Below are 25869 nucleotides of genomic sequence, written 5' to 3' on the forward strand. Positions count from 1 at the left end.
CAAAGGGGCTCGTGTGGCACTGTGAGAAGGCTTTGAGAGCTGCGAGATGGAAACCACATGCGAGCACACCCCCCTGGGAAGAGCCCCATGTGCAAGGCAGCGGGCAGACCACCAACTAACTACATGTGTCAAGTGCTCACGGGGTGTCTGGCTTGTTTGGGAACCAAATAGGAAAGGTTCCCACCCTCTGGAAAGAGCCTGGCACGTGACGTGTGTGTTCGCTGCGAGGGAAGAATCCCACTCCAGAGAATGTGTCGGGGAAGCTGCCTGACAAAACAAAGTGGTTTCTCCTTGCTTTCTGTTCTGCAGTTTATCTCATCTGATAGCAAGGTAAACCTGGCATGGGCTTCTGTGAACTGCAAAATTGCTAAGGGATCCCATTTAGCACACTTCCTTGCCCAAACTGAGCAAGGTAATTATTTCTGAGGTAGAGAAATATCCCACTAATGCTGACATTCTCCTGTACCAGCAGCCAATCATCGCAAAATAAAGGATAAATTAGAAGAGAGTAGCAACTCTTCTGCTGCCAGAGGTTCTCCCACCACACTCACATCAGAGAGGCTCAAAGTCCTTTCCTTCTGCTGGCTGCCCTTGTCCTCATTTTGCTTGGATGCTCTGTCCATGAAATACCTTTTTACAGATACCTTCCCTCCATTCAGTTACTTTCTCCCTTTCCACTCTTACAGTCACCCTCTTGCACCAATTAAATCCCACCACATTGGGACAGAACATCATCCTCCATGCGTTACCTCTCCAGGAGAGGTGGCAGGTGTCACCAGGACTGCCCAGCTCTTGTCCCCATAAGACTCCTCTAAGGTTGCTTATGACCTCGTTGAGCTCTGTGACACACAGCAAAAGTGCTCAAGGAAGGCAGGGACAGCTCCCAGTGAAGGCCCAAGAATAAAACAAAAATTTGGCCTCTGGCTGTGGTTTCAAGTCTTGGGTCTGGATTATGCCACAGACTTCCACAAAACTTGGGCTAATCCTCAGATCTCACACACTGAGCTGCTTTTGAAAATAAAGCTTCTAACCCTCCCAGATGCAAGGAAGAACTACTTCTCTACTGCACAAGGCTTCCCACCAATAAATTCCCCAACCACAGAGAGAAATTCAGAAGGGAGAAGGCTAATGCATCTTTTGGACAGTCTTGCAGAAATTTTTGCCCTTTTATTCTTGTTCCCCCTTAAAATCCTGCAGCCACATCTCAGAAGAATATTGTAATATCATTAATATCATTTTTATCGATTGTATTTTTAAACTGTTACTCTGGGGAGATTTCAGTAACAAAAATACTGCTTTTCTGCTTGTTCTCTTTTGCTTTGCTGGACTAAGACATACTTTTGTTCCTTGAAAGAGCAACAAAATTTTTTTGTTGAAAAATTTGCTCTCAAATTTTGCTGCATTTACTTTATGCCACCAAGTTGCAAAATATTACAGGCAATAACAAAGTAGAAATCAGAATTTTTACCATTGCAGAATACAGATAAACAAGTATTCTAATAAACACAGCCTATTCAAATATAAATCCTGTATTAGTTTATTTCTCTTTCTTTTGGTTGTTCTTCTACTGCAGAATTATTTCTGCAGTGCTATGAGACTTCAACAATATAAAATATTAGTTTAGAATACAATTTAACCAAACCTAAAAAACTCCACTGTACTTATATAACACAATTTTATCATTTTTATGCAGGGTCACTCACTCATTAAGATTTAAATTCATGTGCAGGCATCACTAGACTAGAATCCTATTGTGTCTCCAATATGAGGAAATAAGTTCTCAGACTATGCATTTTAAGCAGGGCATCCTAAAATACCATATTAACTGTGAGGGGGAAAAAAAACCCCATAAAAATAAGTAAAAATTATTGTTGCTCTAAGGGTCAGAGAAGCAGAAAGATTAGAATGCAGGCAATCTCTTAAAAAAAGGAAAAACAAAAAACCAACACAGCACCACATCAGCTGTCACATCACTGGTGACAGTCTGGCTTTCAACACAGCTACCTGGATTATCCCAGCTTCAAAGGTGCTTTAATGCTTTCTCACATCAAGACCTCAAATTATTGCACAAGCAACCAAGAGCAGGGTGAGCAGGTGTAAAGCAGACGGCAAATGGTCCCACCAAAATACCTACAACCTCCAGCCCTCTCTTTGGCTGGAATCATCCACGGGGTGAAGTGCAGTCAGGGAGTGACATTTGGGATACAGGTTCATGGCTTTTAAAGACTCAAATGAAACACTCAGGTTTGACCTATTACTTAAAGCAGTGTATCTGGTCTCCAGAATTAAAAACGACTGAACTAACCCAGTGTACAGCACTAAAGCTCCGTGGAACATGCTGTGGAGCTACTGTAGGACTCTGATTGTAACTTAGAGTTACACAAATGTGCAGAAGTACATAACAACCATGAACTCCTTGAAAAGTGTAATTCTTAGAAACCAAGCAAGCGTGAAATCTCCCCTGAGAGAAAGGCAGCAAACACCTGGGCAGTGCAGATGAGTAGCCAGAGTATCAGCACTTAAGCCCTGTTGGTCTGGACCAGCTCCGATCTGAGGTTAACTATCAGGTCTAATCGATCTCGTGGTCCCACTTCAGAGAACAGAGGTGTCTCAGAGCAGAAGCAGATGTGATGTGGTACCACAGGTGCTGCCTGAATGGCTTTAATAAGAAATGTTCCTTCCTTTGTCTGAAATGGGTAAAAGCAGAGCCAAGATGTCAGCTACAATCTGGTCTTGTTGGTCGGTAGAACAGTTCTGGCTTGAAAGAGCCTCCCCTTTTCTCATCAATCCCTTGAAAAAATTTGTAAATATTGGAATTTTGTATGATGTGGGTTTGGGGTTTTTGGGGGGGATTATGCTTTTGTAAGACCATATTTAACTGAAGGTTAAAGAATTCAATATTTAGAGCAGAGAGTGATGAAGGATAGATGAAGAAAAATACATGCAGGTTTATCATCCCTTTTTTTAAAGAATTCCTTTTGGTTCATCATACAGCTAGTAAAAAGCTGCAGAGCTTGAGGAACTGCAAAGTCTCATGGATTCCACTCTCTATTTCCCCCCAAACCAACAATATGCTTACACCTCCACATATAATTCTTGATTCTCACATATAGCTGTGACATCCCATTCAACCCCAAGCTGTCCCATAAAATTAAACATAAATTAGCTAATCAGTTTAAAGACTTCCCAGAAACATTCAAAGAGCTCATTTGACCTTTCCAAAAAAAATCATTTCACTTTTCAAACAGCAAATTTTGCCTTTAATCTCTATGTTTTATGTTACCACAAAGAAATTTCCATGACATACTTACAACCAGAAATTAAAAGCACTAGACGAAGGCTCATATGACCTAGTTTAATAATAAAGCACTCACATCCTCCCAACTCTGCCACTGTTTAATGAAGACCTAGACTAAAAAACTTATGTACAAAGTGTTTCTTCTTCAAACTGCTAAGTCTGTGTTTTCCTCTCAAGACTCCAGCTGAGCTGTATTAACACCAAAGTAACGTACAGCTACTGAATTTCACTCCAAACTCCACCAGCTTTCATCTGGCTCCAGAAGACCCACCAAAGCTGTGCCTATGTATTATTCTTTCAGCAAGCAAAGGATTAGTATTGACTGATTATTGGCTTCCCAGCAATGCAAGAAACTTCTGAAGAGTGGTCTTTGGAATGTCTTGTGTTTTAGAAAGACATTAAATATCAAACCCTAATTTATTAGTTTATGTATACATTTTTACGGGAGCCCACGAGAAGAAGCTTGACTGCCAGCCACAGTTTAATTCACTCTGATAACACAGAGACCATAAATCTTAACTAACAGCTCAACATGCGAGGCATTTGATGTGTCTGGGAACCTGCTGTATGAAAGAAACGAGTAGGTAGAAAAAGAAGCAAAATGCCTATTCCCATGGGAAGAGTCTGCAGGACTGGTAATAGATCATTTGTTCATTTGGAAGACACTTGTTCCTCTAGTAAAACAGCAACTAATATTTTTGCTTTCCACTGCTCAGACAGGAAATATGGTGCTAAGGGCCAATAGACAGAGCAAGTCATCGTGCTAATTACACGGTCAGTAAACATTTGCTCTCCCATGTTTCCTAAAGGCCTGAATAATTCCTGGTTGGAATTCAGCAGTGGGACCAGCCACCTTCTTCCTCTCTGACGCAAACGCTGAGGAGATGTATCACATTTTAGAGGATATCCAGGTTAAACACCCCTGTTTTCACAGGATGATCCTGTCACCTGGAAAAGTTTGAGTGCCACCACACTTAGAGGGGAAATGAGATTGTTGAAGTATCCAAGAAGCAAGGTTCTGAAGCTGCCCCTCAACAGATGGAAAAAGTCCAAATTTAAACAGCCTGATAAATGTACAAAAGGGATTGTAGAGCAGATCACTTACTGAGAATTTTTTTTTTTTATGGATGAATCCCTTCTAGTCCTGCCTTCAACCAAATATAAGTTATATTTCTCACCTGCAAAAGCATTCAAGATGAACTACTTGATTTTACAAGAGGGTGTGATATGGAAAAGCCTCTACTAAACTACAAAAGCACAGCAAAAGAAGCAGATTTTGTTTTGAGGCACAAAGGTCTACTTTCTTGTCATTTTGGTCAGACTCCAAAGTTCTGACTATCACAGTATATTTTATTGAGCCACATCATCTTTGCTGACTTTCCCCCCAGCAAAGATCCAGTCCAGGAGGCAGCCACAAACTGAACAACATTTTAGGTCTCTGACCTTCTCCCAGAGTGGGCTTGTATGGGAAATATAAAGATCCACTTACAGATTCCCAGTAAACTAAACTATCTTCTTGATATCCTCTCCATGGAAGAAAGCTACTTCCCATCCACACAGCACTCAAATTCCTGACTGCTACTCACTGAATTAGGATGAGCAAGTCATAAGATGCAGTTGTGTCAACATCAAAGGAAAAACAAACATTCAAGTGTTTTGAAAACGCTCCAGAGTGAAGTCCCGTTTCTCATGTGCCCTGAGCGTAGCTTCACTGCCCCCCCTCCCCAAATTTTAAGCAAAACAGCTCCCTAATAGCATTCTGAACAGGGAAATTACAGGCAAAATGCTTGACTTCCACCCACTGCTTCCTGTGCCCTCAACACGTGCCACCAATCATTTCCATTTTCATGCACAGTTGCTTTTCATTTTGAAGGAGGGGATTACTTTGCTGTTGCTTTGTAATTTAAAGAAAAAACAACTGAAGACTCAAAGCATGGACAGCAGATATATCATCTTGCTCTGGTACAGGGCAAGGGTTTGACAGATTGTCAAGCCATTCTGGATGATGTGAGGAATTAGCCAGCACCATGTAATTTCCTCTCTCGCATCCCTATTCAGTTGTACCTCAGAACTAACATTCCCAAAGAGGGTCCAAACATCCTCACCAATCCAATTCTATGCTGGTGGTGCCCAAAAATGAGCAGCAAACCCCTGACCTAGAGGCTGCTTCTGAAACTAGCCCTGAACAAGTCCAAGGCACTGAATCCAATGTCATTTTCCATGCCAGCCTTGAACAGAGCACGCTGTGCCCATTGCACTCTTTGACAGCTCTTGCCTCCTGTTATTTGAAACACTGTTTAGCCAAGGTGAAGTCTGAATGCTATGAGAGAAAATAGGACATATTTTTCCTGGGGTTTTCCTTCGTAAGAATTCAGCTGGATATGACAGTAATTATTTAAGTGATATTTTTAGCCGTATTTGTGACCCTTGGGGTTTGATAAACTTTTCCCATTGCAGCAGGTTGGTTTACTGGTCTCACAAGCAACACACTTGAATGATTTTACTTTCGCCTCCATTACCATTTAAATGCCTCCGTGAGGCATTGCAGGCAGCTCCTCTCCACAGAAATTGAAGAGCACCACAAATGACTGTGCATTAATAAAGAGGCAGAAAGCACAGCAGTTTCTCCATTACTCTGTCATCAGAGATATCTGCTCTAGGTTGTGCTCGGAGCATTAGCCCATGTAGCCTGATATGAGTTCACGAGGCTGGAATTCAAAACACTAACCAGCTGTGGGAACCCGGGAAGAAGGCTGTCACACTAAATGGTATCCAGATTAGAGCTGTGAGAATTTGGGAAAGCCCGTCTAGCAGGCATGATCTCTCGGGGGGAAGGGAGGGAGAGAAACAGTTCCCAAGTTGTTAGACTCCTAAGCCTAAAGGAAACTAGGTCTGTCTCTTTAGATACTGACACTGCAAGGTTTGACTGGAACTAAATCTGTGTATCAGTGGATGTTTTCCCGAGGGAAGAAGTCCAGCAAGTTATTTTATTGAATTAAAATACAGATAACTACCTCGAAGATGGATTTTTCTCCACTGTGCAGTCTGGGGCTGGATGCACATGACTCCCTAAAGGATCTCACTGTGGTAGAACTGATAGGAATCATGGTCCAGTAAATGGACGCTCACCCTGTATGTGAGGGAGTACATGACATGTCTGATATGCAGGCGCTTGATCTAAAATCCCCACCAACTAAGCAGACAAATTCAAGAGATGACTACACAGTCAGATATTAAAGGAAGACAGAGAATGCTAAGAATCACTTATCTACCCTAAAACTGATATTCCACATGGCAGGTGAAAAAGGACAGCAGGAAATACTTGGCTGTTTCCAGCTCTGATGCCACAGGTGTTGTAACATTAAGAAATCTCTTTCTGCAAAACCTTTTTAAAGGTATTTCTTTTCCAAGGCTTGCTAAAATATGACAGACTTAAGGACCAGGTCTCAAACCAGTATTTGCTTGCCCCTTTATAACTGTCTTTCAGAATTCTCTAAGAAAGTAGGACAAGTGAGAAGTCTCTAGGTACAACCATTGGCATTCTGCTTGATTTCCTTGGATGCTGCCACGCTAACTCAGCACTCCAAACACAGGAGGGGGTGGTCACTGAGCTGTGGGCACATCCATCAGCGTCAGGGCTGGAAAAGCAATGCCCTTCAGGTGCTGGCTGTCGGAGGAATCCATCACGGGGTGGAAGAGGCCTGTTCAAAGGCAGGGATGCCTCAGGAAGTGATCTTGTTCTGCATAGCCAGTCAGTGACCCTGAACACAGGAGCCACGCAGATGGTGTCAGACCCCTGTGAGACTCTGGGAACATGGCATACAACCTGATTAATGTCACACCTGTAAGGCTTGTGGGAGTGACTAATGACACGTGTCTGGTGAAATCCCCCTCCACAGCATCCCCGCTCTGCACTACAAACAAGTCTATTTATCTGCTCAACTTTGCTCCAGACTCAGAGGAAGAAAAAAAAAAATCCACAAGTGGTTCTCTTCTGTCAACATGTTAATTGGTCTGATTATGAAAGAAAACAAACCAGGGACAACAGGAAAAAAAAATAAAACAAACAAAAGGGGCAAGACACAGATTCTCTACTATGTTTAGCACTGAGGCAGCAAACCCAGCAAAGACAAGACAACTTTTTTCTTCTTTATTAATTAGAGTGATTGACATCAGTCAGGAACATGTTGATGCTCTTTCCTCTTCCAAAATATTTTGTTTCTTTAGCAGAAACATTAGTGAAAACAGCCATGATATGACAAATTTTTGCTGTTGAAAGTTTGGTTTGTAATGAAAATAGGCACTACAGTCACATTTTCCTTCACATCAAACAAAACTCTAATGTCTTTTTACTAGATGATTTTTTCTCCCTTTTCCATAACAAAATACTAGACCAGAAGAAAACAGGGAAGAGAATGGCTGTTAAATATTTTGAATAATTCTAAGAACATCTTTCCCAGCTCAGAAGAGCCTCTCTGCAGACACGACAGAAACCAAAGTAACACAACTCACACATTCCCAACTCCATCTTCCTAAATAGGGAAGTCCACACTCACTTGCAGGGTCTCTCAAGCCCTGGCTGCCATGCCTGTTTTTAACTCCAGCCCTGTTGAAATCTTAGCTTGGGATACCTGCCTCACACGTGTTTTTATCTGCTTCCTAGGTGCTGTAACACCAGACCCCAAATACTTCCATATCTTGCACGTTCATACAACAGAACCCCTCACTCCATGGCAATCCCCAGACCAACCCAGAGCACCTCTCAATCACCCAAGAGGCAAAGATGTCCTTTTTTCTCTCTGAAGTTTCTTTCCCCTCTAGGTAAAAACAACACAGGTTCCTGCAGAAACCCATCTGGCAGTCTTCACTCATGCAAAACCTTCCCCATCTCCCAGCACAGACATCGACTACGGAAGGATGTGCAGGATTAGGCTCTAAGAGATTTAACCTGAGGCAAGCTAATGTGACTCATGAAACAAGACATCAATTACTGAGCATGGGAGACAGATTAAGGGAGAAGTGGAAACTGTTTCTTTTCAGTAACTCGTTTAAGCTGTGTTTGATTTAAGAGGTCCTTGACAAGAAATGCACTTAAGGGTTTTAATACTTCAGCCATTCCAAGCTGCAAGCAAATAAACCCAAAGGGCAAAGCACCTTGACCCCTAAACAGCAATCAGCCAAAAACCAGTCAAGATATAATATGTCCAGCCCAACATCCTTTCCCAGATTTCAGCTGGAGTACTGCAAAGATTCAGGCTGTCATGATAAAAAGTGGCCAAGCAACTCTTCTGGCTTGCTCTGAGTTGGCTGCAACGATTAGCAGCAAAATAGGTCTTCCAGTGACATAGTCAAGACAAGTTCACCTTTCAATCTGAAATCCTGATTTTAGATGGTTTTCAGCTGCCCAGTGTTGATTACAGCAGCCTGCAGAAGCTTCAGACATGCATGAGGACCCCATAAGCTTAATATTGAATACAAGAAGTTTGTGGGAGTCTGTGCAGAGCATGCAGAGACTTTCTGCCAGATTTGAGAGACAGGGAGATTCTCCCAAGCTGAACAGATAAGTGGATGGGAACCACTGACATTTGAAAGGCTCCATCCTGCCTCTGTCCCTCAGCTCCAGTATATCTAGAAAGATTCACTGGTTCTACACTTCCCCAGAATGTTCAAGTGAGGTCTAAAAGAAAATGAAAATAGTCACGCTCTAACAATATGAGGATGCCTCTGCCCAAAAATATTCACATACATCAAAGAAGGGCCTGACCAGTGTTTAAATAAGTCACTTGAATTTTCAGACATTATTATACAAGGGGGTTTTATTTGTACTGCTGCTTTTGATATTTATTTACTTATTAGCAAATAATTTTCATCTGTTCAACATTTTCATCTTATATGAGAAACATCAAAAGCTTCAGACCTTTGATGACATTTATCCCCATCAGTGCACAGCAAAATACAGTGAGGAGAAAGAAAAATCCAAACACAAAGCATTCAAAGCCAACCAGCATTGAAGGCAGAAATGCATCTAGCTCCAAGCAATTATATCTTAATGAATAAACATTGTTCTCCACTGCTACCTCATGCTAAGAGATGCCCACAATGCAGCCAGCACAAGCTTAATTCTTTCCATTCCTCTTCCTCACAGCAGCATTGTCACTTTTGTTACAGCCTGAGCTCTGCAACTCTGATATTGGCTGGGTGCACCCAACACTGATGGGAGTGTTTTACCCCAAAAGCAAAATTCTACAAGGTGTGGAAAGGAGAAAATCTCATCTACAAGATGTGCAAGTATGAGACACTCGCTGTTCAGTTCGCAACATCCATCAAGGCACATATTTCTGAAAGGTTCTACGCATAAAGAGGGACAAATTCAAACTATTGAGTTGTTATGAGAAGGGCAGAGGGAAGCAATTAAAGTTTCCACTAAATATAAAAGTGTAAGATCTTGTACTTCAGCTCCAGAAGTTATGTTAATGGAAATTCAAATATTGACATTTACTGCCAGTGTGATACCCAAAAATGAGAAATGTTCAACTGGCAAGGAGGACAGCTTCTCTTTTCTAAACTCACCTTAAAATAAATCAATAAAATCACTAATTCTGTCTTGCACATAACTTTGCTGTTTATCAATTCAATAGGTGTGATACTAGAAACCTTTAGGAGCAGCTTGAAGCTTGTCTCTGGAGTTCCCCTGGTGACTCTGGCAGATGGAATGCATTAGCTAAGTCTTCACCTATGTTAGGCAAGGAAACAGGAATTATTTCAAGTAAACAAATGTGACTTTCTCCTGCAAGAGCATCATAAGCTCCAGAGTTCCCACGACTTCCCACTGCAAACAGAGCTTTTTATTGTGCTAAACCAAGCCTTTATTTTATCTGTTACATCGTGGAATCTGCTCTGTAAGATGAGTAGGAAATATTTTCTTTTCCGATTAAGGATTGGTAAGCACCACTTGGATGCAATGCCCCAGCAATATGTAGGTAGATGTAATTACTGAAATACACACAGCACTCAGCCTCAGGACTGAACACTACAGGGCCAGAGTGTGGAAAGGAACAACCACTTTACTCTGAAGCAAAGGGACCACAGTGGAAAAAACACGAGTCTCTAACTCGGGATTTCCTTCATGCTCTGCCCAAGCAGCAGCAGCTCCACACACCACTCTTTAGTGAGGTCAAGAGTACAGCTACAAGCTTGCCCTCCAGTAAAATAAGTAAAACAATAGTTTCAAAGTCTCCCAGGATGTTTAAATCCTTGGCATAGCTCATGAAACCACGACCAGAAGCACAGCAAAGAGTTTGCACGGGTATGAGTTCTGTACCTAATAGTGTACTCCAAACTGTCCTCTCTCAGATCCTGTCACTTCTTTACCCAAATCTTGCATCATTCACATGCTCAACAACCAATTCAATAGGTGGAAGGTTAAAAAAGATTTTTTTGAAAAACCAAAACAAACCCACCAGACAAACTGCAGGATAAGGTTTTTTCCAGGTTGCTGATGTGCATTAAAAATCAGAATCATTAAAAAATTATTAAGTTTAACAAACATAAGAGGTTTTCTTCAGCATTGATCTAATAATTTGAGTGAAATATTTCTAGCTGCAGTTTCAATAGAACCTCCTAAAACTGTGTTTTGCACAGATGTATGCTAAATTAACAGTATGATGAATGTTTAGGAGCAATATCCCTAAAACTACTCATGTTGAAGAAATTAACCTATGGATTTAATGTCTCTTTCAGTTGACAATTAATGCAATCATGGAAAGAAAAGGAGGAAGCATGAGTGCCCAGGGATGGGAAATGGGAGGCCTGGTTTCTTTTGCAAAATTAACTCTTGGAGCTGAAATAAAATTCAACCTGTTGGCTTAAATTTGGCTTTTTTCCTATTAAAATACCTTTCTAATCAGTTCAACATGTTAGATGGGTCTCAAACAGGACCTTGCACCTCAGGGGGAAACACCTCTGTTGATGTCTTTTTCTGTAGGGTACTACCAAGAATACTACCACAAATTCCATGCACTCCAGCCTTTCTACGTTTTTAATCCAAACATATCGTTAGTATACAGAAACGACGCTAACAGACAGTGCCAAGTCCTAACAAGCAATGTCTAAAATGTTTTTCTAATTGGCAAGTAGTGAGGTGTCCAAAACTGAAGTCAGGAAAAAGCCCTTTCACCACAGGACAGGGCAGGAATGCAGAGGAGGTGGAAGCAATGTGCAGAACTGTAACTTGGAGCAGGCACATTTGCAAGGGAACATAATCTCATAGCAACATGTTTCTCTGGTGAAGCATTAGAGCACCTATTTTTAAGCACATATTTAAATCCAATCAACATTTAAAAGCATTAAAGAGGGTGTTGAAATGCTTTACTTAGCTGGGCCCGAGAAATAACTCGCTTCCATAAGTTACACGGACGCTGGGGTATGATACAAACTTCATTTGTCCACACACCCCTGCTTCCAGAAGACGAGGAAAGGCTGAGAGAATTGGAATTGTTCAGCCTAGAAAAGAGAAGGCTTTGGGGTGAAGTATTTGCAACTTCCCAGTACCTGAAAGGAGCCTACAAGAAAGATGGAGAGGGGCTATTTACAAGGACAAGGGATGATGGCTTTAAATTGACAAAGGGTGGGTTTAGACTGGATATCAGGAAGAAATGTTTTACTCAGAGTGGTGAGACACTGGAAAGTGTCTTCAGAGCAGCTGTGGCTGCCCCATCCCTGGAAGTGCTTAAAGCCCAGCTGGATGGAGCTTGGAGGAACTTGGTCTAGTGGAAGGTTTCCCTGCTCCAAGCATTCTTCCTCCAATATTAACTACTAGTCAGGATAGCTGTGCCCCTGAAGTCACTTTAAGGGAGACAAAAAAAAAACCCAAAACAAAACCCAAAAAAACCCCTAACCAAAGAGCAGAATCTTTCTGTTTTACAGCCTGAAGAGTGGAGGGAAAGCAGGGAGGGATTTGTGCCTCAGCAGTGTGGCTGTGAGTCACGCTGCCTCCCGGGGCTGCTCCTTGGGTGGTGCAGTTTACACACCATCTCTTGCTCAGAGGATGAGCCTTAAGTCACCATCCAGCTCTTTGGGAAGGAAACAAACACACATTTTACATCCACTTGATCATATGGCCTGGGTGATGTTATCCAAATTGTAATTATCAGGAGGAAATTTCTTAAAGCTCAGACTGTTTGCTTCCAAAGGGATCCCAATGGAAAGCATTTCTGCTTCCACATTTTCCTACTTTGAGTATCTTCTTGACTATTTTTTTTTTTTTTTGCTTCGGTTTTCCAGGTCCTCTTATAATTTCTACCACCTACTCAGCAAGTTCCAATGCAGTCAATACTGACTGACCACAGCCACAGAGCAACTCTATGCTCACGCCAATTATTTTCAACAATATATGGATTAGATTACACACACACTGCCAGAAAAAACCATCTACCTCAGATTTAAATCATTAAGAATGGCCCTCTGGAGACAATAATCTCTCCTCAATGTGAAGGCTACAGACAAATGTCAGAATTCTGTCTGGCCCAGGAATGTTTCCTCATAACAAGGCTGGTTTGTGCAATCAATGAGGCTGACAAAATCTCCGATACGCTCTCAGGGCCTGATCCAAGGCACAGGGAAGTTTATGGTAACACTCCCATTGACTGGAGCTCTGTGGGAAACCTTTTTTTCCCCTGACCCATGAGAATTTTTGAGATTTTGAAAGCTTTTTCCCATCCTGACCAAGACAGAAAAATTAAAATCTCAGATTTTGCAGCCTGAATATCCACTTGGATCATTCCCACAAGAGACAAGATTTAAAATAAAAACCTGATTAAATTATTTTTTTCAAAAGTGAAGGAAAACAAATTTTGAAATTAAAGATAGTTTTCAAAATCAAAGACTTGTTATTAAGAAATTGGCATTTTTTCAACAAAATTGAGACATCAAAAACTTGAACAATTCCAACATTCCCTCCTGAACTGTAGAGCAGGTCTTTCCTGCATGAGTGAGTTCACCTGGGATATGTTGCTCTTTAAAAATAGAAATCCCTTGTACACAGTGACTCTATTAATCTTCCTAACAAGCATAATTTATGCTCCAGCCACTGAAGAGGGACGGTCTGCCCTTGCACACCAAGAGGTGGAAGCCGCTTGATTGCAAGGAGAATAAAAGTTCCTCACAGGTAATTGCAAAATGTAAACACCACATCTCTCATTTTAAATCAATTACGCTTCCTTCTGCAAGGTGATAACTGTTAAATCATCTGTCTCAAAGCAGCATCTTCCAGCCCCAAAGGTCCTGAACCCCTGTGAGGCAAACCCCACATCCATGCTACAGCCAAAGCCACTGGATGGAGCTGTTAGAAACAGTCTCGCAAGCTCCAGCAGTGAGTCATGTTTAGTCTTTAGGAAATCGGCACTGACATTATTTTTAAGACATTTCCAATGGGAAAGGTCTTGCGAGGAAGGTTTCTCTCTGTTAACAATATTTGCACGGAGTTCTTGCTCAGCAGGGAACAGACACAGGGACACCCTACAAAGGCCCTGAGAGATGACTGAGGTATTTTTCAGAGAATGAGCAAGCAACACTGACAACACACCTGCATCCCCACACCAGTTTCATTTCTTGTGAGGAGAAATTGCCTTGGATGCTCAATATGGATTAGCATTCAAAAAGATAAGCAGAACAGGACAAGGCCCACTCCAGGTGGGGAGAGCAGAGGAAACGGAGGAAAAGATATCTATTGACTTACTGTAGTCCTAAAAAGAAACTTGCAGAAAAACTGGAATTTAAATTAAAAAAATCCTGATAGCCAATGCTAAGGCATTCTCTTGTGCATTAAGCGGTTCCTGCCAAGATTTGAGTCACTGCAATCCATAGTTCTCAAGGACAGTAGTTTCCCAGACAAAGCATCACTGGTAACATAGAGCTGGAGTTCATTATTCTTCCTATATATGTGTGTATGTGTAGCTAGAGAAAAACACTGACAACCCAAGAGCTAATAATAAACCAGGTGACAGCACCTGCAAATAAATGGCTCCCACATGGGAACTCCTGAATTGACATTTTCCAGTCTCTGACTCCAAGGGCCATGTGAACTGTCTCGCCTTCAGAACCCGGAGCACACTTTTCCACATGACAGGGAGAGCAGAGCACCCAAGGCTTCAGCCGAGTGTCAAAAGAGGAGCAGGCCACATTCAGCAACACCCCGGAGCAGCACAGATCGTGTTCTGTGACACCAGCCATCTGCTGTGGAATGTGCCACTCCAGGAGCACCTCTGCATTTACTGCACAGTAAATCCCAGGGCTCCTCCCATGCCGCTGACTTGGGCAACCAGCACAGTAAGTTTAGCTTCATATTTTTCATAATAACTTCAAAATAAGTGCCTGTGTCAGCCCAGTGAGCAATCTGCCCAGATATCTCCCCCTCATATCTCTGGCTTTCGATGAGCTGTCAGGAAATTCAGGATAGCAGTCGGTTCCCTCACTTCTAGTTCGAGCCTAAAGCCGGTTTCACAGACACTCCTTTAACCTCCCACTTTAAACCTCTTGCTGGGTGGGCCATGTTTTCTATCACCAGCCACCTTTCCCTAGCTATCACCTCAGCTCCCACAGCAGGCAAACCCAGCAGCTTTCACAGCACAGGAGCCCTCTTGCAATGCTTCCTGGACAAAGTAGCACTTGAGGTCTGTGACTCCTCCAGCCCCTTATCCTCGCATCCTTGCACCTATTCACGCTTTCATGTGCATCAGGCCAATTCACCGCCCCCTTGCCCAATCACCATCCAAATGCAAAGCCTCGTCTGTTGCCTGAAAGGTTTTCAGATGGTGCGCCAGATGGGAAAAAATGTTTAATTTGTCTCCAGTTTGTTGAATTGGTGCTATGCATCACATTTGCTGCTAAATAAGAAACAGGAGAGACAAAACCTGCTCATCTTGCTCCTTCATGGGTTATGGGGTCCTATAGGGCAAAGGAAATATTGTGTCTCTCCTGAGAATAACTGCATAAAGTCAGCCTGAAGATTCCAGAGAGCAGGATGGGTCCAGCTAAAACTGTTAGACAGCAAGCAAAAAGCACAAAGAAAAGCTGGCAGACTCCTGAGAGGAGCAGGAACCTGCCTGCAGGAAAGGCATTTTAAAAGAGCTTCATTTGTGGGATGATGTGGAACACTCAAAGACTTCACAGGGACTGCATGGAATTAGATACAACCTCAAAAGTCACCAATAGCTCTTAGACACGAAGACTGAAGGGCATAAAGCAAACTGTAATGTTGTAGTAGGGGAATAAGTGAGTTAACCTGGATCCCTCTTCAAAGTTGTGAGCTTCCCACACTGGAGTGTTTTCTTGCCATTTTTTAACAGAAGCACAGCCTAAAAAAAAGAGCTTTGTGGCATCTTCTGGCACATGCATAAGAAAAAATGTCATAGTTCTGCCTCAAGAGTAATGCACCATGACATTACAGATTGGCTGGATAGATTATGCATCTGTGAAGACTACAATAAACCAGAGTCAAAAAGCCACCAAGAGCTCTGTCCTGCAAAAGACAGAGACCAAAAGTTAACCTGCTCTGATAAGGTAGATATATTATCTGATGTTCAAAACATATCTAAAAGAAGTACTTCCACTAACAGATAATCTCAGCTCGCTTCAATACAACATACAATTTTATTCCCAACCTGCAAATTCCCATGCATAGAAGATGACTGAATTTGAAGGACAATAGGTAATAAATCTATCCATCCCCTTTTTAATAAAACTTGGAAATCAGATGCCTGTTTCATCATTGGCATTCCTGATTTTTTGAGTTCATCCTGGATTTTGGCAGGGCCAAGCTTGGGGACTTTTGACGGAAAGCAAACTGAAATAACCATATTGTTCTACCGTGGAGAGAATTTCCACCCTGCCATCAGAGCTTTATGAATATGCACATACATACAGCTGTTCACGCCACCAAGAGCATGGAAAAACTTTGCATCCAACTTTGGAAAGCTTCCCCCCCCCCCATGGAAGTGGGAAGTTAAACTTTCAAACTCTGAAAGGCCCTTTTATTCTTCCTTTCTGCCTCCATGTTGGGACTAAGGAGAAAAGGGTAAAGGGTGACAAGAATAAAAAATGAAGAGGAAAAAAAAATCAGGAAGGGAACAAAGTTTGGAATCAGAACCCAGAAGTTGTCAGCTATTTTACCAGGTGTAAGAAATTCTTTATAAAGGAAAAATACTCTGATAGCTCTTAATTTTGAAACTTTTCTAGTGTGAACTTGAACTATTAGTACTCTTATGCTTGTTACAACGCAATCCATCAAAGCCTCAACAACTACTAAATTATTGATATAAAATCATCCACCTACCAATACAGGTGCTATAATACAAGGCGTCTTTTTAGGATTAAAGTAAATCTGATATGTGAGCACTGTGTCATTTATACCCAAGTTATGTGAGCTCTTGGTTTCTACCATTTCTGAAAACACAAGAGGACAGGAAGATTCTCCCATCAGTTCTGTATGAAAAATAGAAAGTGTCAGTGAGAACATTCTTCATCCCTGAGATAAAAGGGCAAATTGTTTTTTCTGCTCTTTCTTTGGACTTACACTCCAGAGGACTGAGCAATGCAGTGAGTTTTGAAATCAGAGACACCAGAACCTCTAATGGTTTTTAAACCTAAGCTCACTTTTTTTTTTTTTTGCAGGAATATAAGATAGCCCCATTCCTGATGATTAATGATCAAAAGAAAGTCAGCTAAAAAAAAATTAAGGTGCAAAGTCTAAGCTTTGTGGACTTACAGAATAACTTTTCCTGACATGCTGGAGGAAAAGGAAGTAAACTTAAGCCACTGAACTCTCTGGATTGTACATGCCTGTGACAATGACCTGAATCACATCTCTGGCTTCAAATGTACACCAGAATCATGATGAAATAATCTATTCAATACTGACATTCTTGAGAGGGCACTCTGGGTTAAGGCCAAAATCCACAGGTATTGAAGATAAACAGAATTAACTAAGATTAAAAATATCCCATATTTTTTGTGTAAAACTGTTCCTCCAACATCCAAGCAACAGACAGGCATAGATGCATGCACTTGCTCCTTTCCTGCTTCTGGGAATTCTGCCAACATGTAGGATTAAACCACACTTCCATATCATTCCCAGATGTGCAACCAGAAGAACATCCTAGAGCATCACCTCCACAGATTGCCCTAGGAATCAAAGCTGTTCTTTATCCCACCCGCCATTAACATCTTTTCATAATTCATCAACCAGCAATAAACTGAAGCACTGCACAAACTTAGCCCTGATTTATTTCATTTAGTGGGTTTTGTGACTACAAGACCTGCCTCTAATTTACCATCTTTCAAACTAACTACTCCAAAGCAGCACGTGTTTTCCCAGGCTCCAGCTACACTGGCTGGGGCAATCTATTCCCTGCAGTAATTTCCACTGGGAAAAAGAAGGCAAAGGGATGCAGCTGTGAGGTGTCTGCCCATGCCTGACCCCGGGTCAGCAGCAATAGCCCAGGAGGTGCTGGAATCCCTCCTAGCCTTCTGGAGGATTTTCACAGCCCTGCATTTCTGCAGTGAGGCTCTTCTCCCCGCCCCCAGCAGCCCCATCCCAGGGAGCATCCCTGGCATCGCCTGAGAACAATGCACAATATGATTTCAATTAGGGCAATAACAAATTCATGAAGGCTCAGCCCTCACCATCTGTCCAAGGCTCTGCTCAGTTTGGGGGATTTTCCCCCTCTTCCCATCCTCCTTTCTTATGAGCCATTTGACAAAGCCCTCTACATAACAGATTTTAATGGAGTCTATGGCAAAAAAAAAACCAAAAGAGAAAATTAAGTCAGTTCTACTATTAATTCTCACCACATTGGAGCATTACGTAATTTATCACTTAACATGTACATAATTTAGCATAATTCAACATTCAAGCACATTAAACGAAGACAGAAAAACAATAGTGAAAGCTTATTATTAAGACTGATTCTGCCTTTCCAGAGGAGTAATGTCTGTCTGAAATCACATTTCCACTAAAACTTCAGTTTCAAAAGTTCAGGTGCATTTTTTGCACTGGAAGACAAAAAGTGGGTCAATCTGTCTGAAGTCAAATAATTGAACAGGAGGAATTTCATAGGTTGTCACATAACTGTCTCAAACGCTTTGCTTCCTATACACATACATACAGGCAGTAAATTAAGATTTTAAAGCCATTTAAATCTTGTAGGAGCCTGTCAGACACTTGCCTTGTGCTTCCACTTCCCAGGGCAAAAGGTCAGGCATGGGTCTGCCCAGACAACCAGTGCCTTACCCTATGGATATTTCACATGTGGCAACTTCCACAACCCCATACAACTGAATTAACTGAGGTGGTTTATGGCCCTGGGCCCTCACCCAGGGAATTGCATGTTCAGACCCCACTTCTGTCCCACAAAGGGAAGAAAATAAAGTGCCACACACCAGGATGCAGTAGGGAGTCTCAGGGCACACTTACAGTGAGGGATGTGGGAAAGTGCTGAGATAGGAAGGTTACATCCAAGGTAACTCCAAACACCTGGCTCCAGGTGTGTTTTGGGATACTTTGCTGAGCCTGGCCCATTACAGAAACTGCCAGAAAAACAAGTGGAAAAGGAGGGGGAGGGTGGGGGAGAAGAAAGATTTTTCTTCCAACATACTGAAACAATCAATTAGAGCAGATTTAATCATTTCACTCATGTTGAAGGAAGTAAATTCATTCTAAACTTGTCACACTGAAGATAATGGAACAAGTCATGGGAAGGAAGATGTTACTTAGCTAAAGAGCAAAGGAGAAAGCTTCTGCAGCAGCCCTCTCATTAGAGGGTAGAAATGAGCCAAAACACAGACTTCTTGCCCATCACAGTATGAAAAGGGCCCTGGTTTATTCCTTGATACAATTCAGCTATCCCAACACCAACCCTTCACTGACTCTGGCCGCAGCAAGCTCCTACTGGAGGTTTCCCTTACAGCCTCTGACTGCTGGTTATCTCCTGCTCAACTCGGACTGCAGGTATAGGTTTGCAGACCCTGAATACAGCTTTTACCCAGCTAGACTGTGACTGCAGGTTCCAAAAACAAGGTAACCCCACCAGACCCAGACTGACCTCACAGCAGACCTTTTACAGCAGCAGCTCCCTTGTCTTATTCTTCTTTGTATTTTCCTGGATCATTCCTTCTTCCTCAAGGTCCTCTTCCTCCAGGTCTCCTTCTTCAAAATGCTCCCCCTGACTAACCAACCTGCCCCTTTCATCACACTTACCTTTATTAGTCACAGCTGCAACCCATTAAGGGCAAGGCTGTTCCTCTTCTTTGTAATTAGTTACAGCTGTGTCTTATCAGGGGCGAGGTCACCTGTAATCCTTTCTTCTACACCTACAAAAGCAGCAAAATTTGTTGCTTTAAGACACTGTGTAAGGTTATGCCATCACACTGAGATGTAGGGATGAGTAATTTATTCAGATCATGGATTTTTGGCCCAGATCTTTTCCAGCCTTGTCTCAGTCAGTACAAAAAAAAAAAAATAAAAATTGTATTTCATAATTTTTCAAAAATATGGTGATTTTCTATGTCAAGAAACAGCTTCAGTATTCTAAAAGCTTATACTTTTCTACATGTCAGCCAACACTCACTGTTTATTTCCCCTCAGTGCTCGACATCTGCAGCCTGGAAGGCACCTTTGCACACTGTCATGGCTGTCTAGAAAGTGGGAATAGACCAGGCAGCAGAGCTTTTATAAATCATCTGCCATCTGCAGGAAAGTAAATGGACATCACCTGTGCCCTTTCATCCCCCAAAATGATGGTTGCACGTAATCACAGGTGGAGACAGACTAAGAGATGAGGAAGCAGAAATCAATTCTTCCACCTACAAATACTAAGACATAGGAGGATTAACCCCAACTTGTTGTTATACCATTCAGTGCAAATATAAGCAACAAAAACCAATTCAAAAATACTGAAAAAGTATTGAAAAGTAGTTTATTGAAATGATTATAAAGGAGCTTTAGTATGGTCTTCAAGTGAGTCATGACTGGGTGCAAGCCAGCTTTGAAAACCTGTTTTTAGACCTTTTCTCAGCAATTTAGTAACTCAGGGAAATCCATTCAAACTCAAGTCCAAAATCCATCTCCCTGACAACGCAGCACCGGTGACTCATCCTATTTTGGGTGCCTGTGGGACCAAGCAGCACGAGGGCTACAAATCCATATTTTTAAGAACATTCTTGCCTTGATTGTTCCTGGGCATTGCGAAAGGAGAGGAGCGAAGGATGAAACCATATCCTGTCCAACCATATTTGTCCACATAAATCACTGAAATCTTACCCAGACCTCCCCAGGAAAAGGGAATGGTACCTCAAACCTAATTTAATCATTCCTTTGTGGGAATAGGAAGCTCTTACCTCCAATACCTTTCACCAATGCACTTATTCCTCTCTTATTCTCCTTGATGACTTCTGAAGGTAACTTTGAATTTTTGAAAAGCCTGCAGCCATAGCAATGAGAAAAGATGTTCCTAGAAACCAAATTCAGAGTTTTACCTTTAAGATTTCTAATAGAACATTTCTCTCCCTCGCTCTTACCATAGTGAATATTAACCAGGCTGGATTGATTTGAAAATAAGAGAAAAAATCTAATTTTTTTAATAACTTTGTGTACTGAAATCAACACTAGTATTTTCACCAATTTAGAGAAAGTAGAATTTAGATTGTATCTAAAGATATAGATCAGACCTCAATGATATTTTATGTTCTGTCTACTGACAGAACTTTTATCAGACATTTCTTATAATTCATTGCATCTACTGTCTACAAGTACCTTTTGTAATGAAAAGGCCTGTTTGCATAAAGTTGAGGATGCTTCAGTCCATGGCACTGGACTGAAGCATCCTCATAAGAGTAATTTATGAAAGCCTAAGAAAGTATTTGTTTCGCTAAGTTTTTTGTCAAATAACAAAATTCTTATGCACACAAAAAACCCCATAATGTAAATTTGTGTCATATTTTTCAGAAGGTGCAGAAGTTTGAGCACCTCCTGGCGTGCTCTTAAATATAGCAGGCCATGATGAGAGGTCAGGTCTGATACACTGTGGAACAAGGACAATTTCATATCTTTTCAAAATATTATTTGAATTTCTTATGGGCAAAGTCAGCAGGGCTAAAACATGCAGTCTATGGGATCAATGTCCAATTTTTTGAAAGGAGCTTTGAAAGTTTCACAAATTCTTATGCAAAAAAATTCAAGCCTTCTGGCCTTAAATATAGTGGCACTTGGATTGGTCTAACAAGTTACATAATGCATCTTCTTTCTGATAAGGGAAGAAATTAAAGTTTTCCAGCAAAACCTTATTGTACCAGTTTAAACTGAATAGAGCACACAGGTATTTGAAGGCATAAAACAGAACTGCTTTCTTCTCAGATCTTCTTCAAAATATTCCAAGAGTTCAGATAAGTTCACTGCAAAACATGAATGAAGTTTTAGGACAATTCTGATTTTCTTTAAAGCTATTCACACCACTGCCACCCTTCACTTAACAATACTGTTGTTTCAAAAGAACTAAGATTGCCTGAAAATGTATAGAATTTGTCATGTGGGAACATGTTTTAAATGACACTCAGAGGCTGGCTTTTAAGCGTGCCTGGCACTCAGAAGCTTCTGGCATAAAATTGAACATAAGTTTTCTAAAGGAAGATGAGCTCTCGATACTCAGCAGTTTCTGAAAAACAAGCCAGTTTGAGCCTTTCTGAAAGTCTGTCCTTGATTATGGAAGCTCAGTAAGATCAGTTCTGAGAAGGGAGACTCATCACCACTCACAAAACCCTGCTGCTGGACCATATCAGGACTTGGCAAGAGCAGCTTGCATTCTTTGCTGTCAGCTTCAACCAGGACTAAATGAAGACAAGCCTTTCAGTCAAGGTAAATGTTGGATTTTTAATATTTAATAAAAAAAACCCATTCCTATAAACCCATTAGCTAATAAAAAACAGCTCTGCTTTCAGAGTTAGAAGATAAAGAAGAGGAGTTTAAACTTTAAAGGGAATAATGCGGTAAATTATTACATTCAGGAATTATATCCTTAACTGGTACAAACTGGCACAATTTCAACAGGGCCCTGTTTATTAACATCAGCACAGGATCCTGCCTAACCTGTTCAGCACCAACAAACGCATGCACCCTTGTGGTGCTGGCCCCAGAATATCTAAGATTTGCTTTCAGCAGGGACTAGTCAAAAAGAGAGACAATTTATAAATTATGAAGAACAATTAATAAGTTTTTCTTCATTTTGTATGGACTCCAAAAATCTATTTTCTTTTCTCGTACTTTGGTTATTTTTGCTCATGAAGGCTTTGGGACAGCGGCAGTGGAAACTGAAGCTGTCTGGTTAATCTGAGGTCAAATTTTGTGTAGGCAGCTGCAATCCAAGCTTCCCCACCCTGCCCTACCACTAGACTGAACTCTGACCTGTTGGGACCACCCCCTCACTCCTGCAACAACTTGAGCCACATTTCTACCGAGTGAGCACAGACAGTCAGCTAAAATGCCAAAATATCTGTGTGTGAAAATACATGTGCACACTGTCAGGTCTCTGTGACTCTTTCATTGGAAAACACCCAAGACCACCAAATGCACTTTGGCAGTCTGGAATCTACTGATGAACCAAGGCACTCAGAGCATGTACTCTACCCTTGGGAATGAGTTAGGGTTTTGAACTGAAGCAGCGGTTTAAGGGAAAAAGAAAACACACATGCACACAGAGCCAGTGCCACCCTGCAACCTCATGCATCTACAGCAAGGCTCCCATTCCATCTAAATCTGTGACATCTGCCAAAATATTAAGCCCCCCAAATTCACAACAGCCACATTCACAGAAGACTGCTGGGTGGTGAGCACTTCTGAAGTCAAGCCACTGATTCAGGGGCCTGATTATGGATTTAAAATTTGAATTTCCTAGGCTGTCTAAGTGATCAGTCTGTTGTTTCCCCAATACATGGACTTGGCTTCAGGAAGTTGGAAAATCCCACCTTAGAAACCTACAGTAAATTCTGGCTTCTGAACATTTACATTACATGCATCTCTTTAACCCTTTAGCTCATGACCAAGAACAACCTCATTGATTTCAATGCTGCAGCACTGCACACAGAACGTCAGCTGTGGAGAGCTGACCCCCTGAACGGCTAAGCCAGAGGAAGGGCAGCAGGAAGTTTTACCATCCTGATTTTACAGGTGGGAGACTGAAGCACAAGGAAGCAAAGGAGGGGCAGGAAAGATGTAAGTGATATGTTCAAGGCCACCCAGGAAGGCTGTTGCAGAGTGAGTAAATGAATCCACATTTCTCACTCCACCCTGTTCCCCTCCTCTCTGCACACAAAGTCTCCACTCTTGGAGCTGTGGCAGAGTTTCTATGGGTCAGTGCTACTGTGGATGGTGGTCACCCAGAGGAGCCCACGTCTTCACAGGTGCAGAGGGGTCCAAATCAACTTGCAGCTCTTGAATCCATCCAGCAGAGAAAGGGCCAGTGTATAAATGACTGCTCACATCCTGCTCCTTAGGCTCAAGGAGACAGAGCTGGCAACAGAGTCCTCAATGAGGACCACACTGAAAAATCGCAGGGAAGAATGGTCAGCGAGAATTTCCTGATCAACACCGGCTGCTGAAGACACAGGAGAAAAGGAGGCAGCCTAAATAAGCACTTGAAAAGGCTGGTTCTGATGATTTTAGCATAGGCCAACATGAAGACAATGCAGCTCAGAAACTGAGAATGAAGTGTTTTAGTGCAACTGGGCAGATGACGCCTTGCACTACTTTTGTGCAAGTCACCCCAACCCTTCTCCTTCACTGGTTTTAAACTATAAATGCCTTGAGGCAAGGACTGTGACCACATCTGTCTTCATATTACACTGAGCTGTGGACAGTCACCACACTTGAGTTTGAATGCTGTTACCATTCAGATAAAAAGTTTATGTAACAAGTCTGGAAGCTTTTTATGCCCATAACAGCTTTTGTAGCTAGAGGATCCATTTAATCCCTAAACATACGTTAAAGAGTCAACCACAAGGACAGGCAGAGTGGGAGGGAGAAGAGTCACTGAAATACTTGCCAACTTGTGTTTCCTAAATCCTCTCCAAACAAGCAAGACATTTGTCCCTGAGTGACAGGAGAGAGCCCAGGAATCAGATGTCCCCAGCCACACACCGGGTGGAGAGAACACCACAGGCTCTGCTGTGGAACCACTCATTGCTGGTACACACAGACTGGAGTGCTGGCTGTGCAGGTTCACAGGGGAGACACCTGGTGTGTCTGTACAAGGAAATCCCAGCAGCTGTGGCATTTAGGAATCACTATTACAGGGTTTTAAAACCCGCAGGAAAAGAGCTGGCTTGATTGTCTCCCAGCTAACTGGAAACATGGCCCAGAATCCCGATTCAGAGACATCCAACCAATCTTTAGGTAACGTCTGTGGTGCCACTGACAGCCCGGCTATTTGACAGAGCTCCCTGTCTCTGACAAGCAGGAAAGGATATCCTTTTAGAACACACAGACCAGTAAAGCCAAGATTAGCAGAGTCTGGCTTCTAGAGAGTACAGAACATGATATCCACAGCTAGGCCTTGGTCTACACACCACAGACTGCATTTGTGAGAACCAAACATTGCATCCATCCCAGTATTTGTGTTCAGACCAACAATGGCATTTTGAAGCAAATCCACCAACTGTCCCCATGGACGATAAGCTGGTGTTAGGTCACAGGTTGGACTTGATGATCTCCAAGGTCTTTTCCAACCTAGTTGATTCTGTGACTGTGGATCACATCCAGGCTTGCCTCAGCGTGGTTTAGTGTGGCACCTTCTCCCCAAGGTTTTGGACCACAGGCATCGGGATATATTCAATCCAGAGCACATCTCCCCAGCAGCGCACACAACTACAGGGGCTCAGCACAGACTGCTTTGATCCACTGATGCTGCACCAGATTAACCACCAACAAAGTCAACACGGCTTGGAAATTACTGAGAATTAATGGCCGCGTGGATGTGAGCATTCTAATAAGAAATGATCACTGTAAGCAAAGAGATAAAAGTGAAAAGCAAACTACAGAACAATTCCTGTGGTCAGGGAAGAATGGCAGTATGTGTAAACTGGAAATGTAAAATCCAAGTCACAGCACTTAAGTCTTGTTTGAAAAACTTTGAAAATAGTTTTCACCAAGAGGTGGTCTTTGGGCAACAGCAGAGATCTGTTCATAAAACAGAACCTAGTTCTCCCTTTGCAAAACAGGTTCGAAATGGATGTTTCCTCCAGAAACACAAATTTCAATTAGTTGGTTTTATTTTTTTTCTTCAAAAATTTAAGAACCACTGAAGTCATGAAGAGTTTGAAGTCAGAAGATGAACACTGAAACACAAATTTTTCATTTATCTAGATCAAATGTCAGGCTGCTTGAATTTCAGCTTTACTAACATTTCAAGTTTTTGTTCCAACTTACTGGCAACGCAGCCTAAGAAAATTAACCTCTTACAGGAGGAAAGATTATCACCTACACTCATAGGAGAAATAGAGATTAACTATCACTCCAGCTGGTTCAAAAT

The 25869-nt window shown here is 41.9% G+C and overlaps 1 long non-coding RNA gene across 1 annotated transcript in view; it reads right to left on the bottom strand.

Annotated features, from left to right (window-relative positions):
• The window catches only part of LOC136286344 (uncharacterized), a 134651-nt gene extending 115124 nt beyond the window's left edge, over positions 1-19527 (bottom strand). Inside the window, exon 1 of the long non-coding RNA XR_010719861.1 lies at positions 19396-19527. This is a non-coding gene — a long non-coding RNA (uncharacterized lncRNA). The remainder of the gene's footprint in view (positions 1-19395) is intronic.
• Positions 19528-25869: the final 6342 nt, after the last annotated feature.

This window comes from Chamaea fasciata, unplaced genomic scaffold, assembly GCF_029207755.1.
Source record: "Chamaea fasciata isolate MVZ Bird 193981 ecotype frontalis unplaced genomic scaffold, bChaFas1.0.hap1 SCAF_3, whole genome shotgun sequence".
In the NCBI taxonomy this organism is placed as follows: domain Eukaryota; kingdom Metazoa; phylum Chordata; class Aves; order Passeriformes; family Sylviidae; genus Chamaea; species Chamaea fasciata.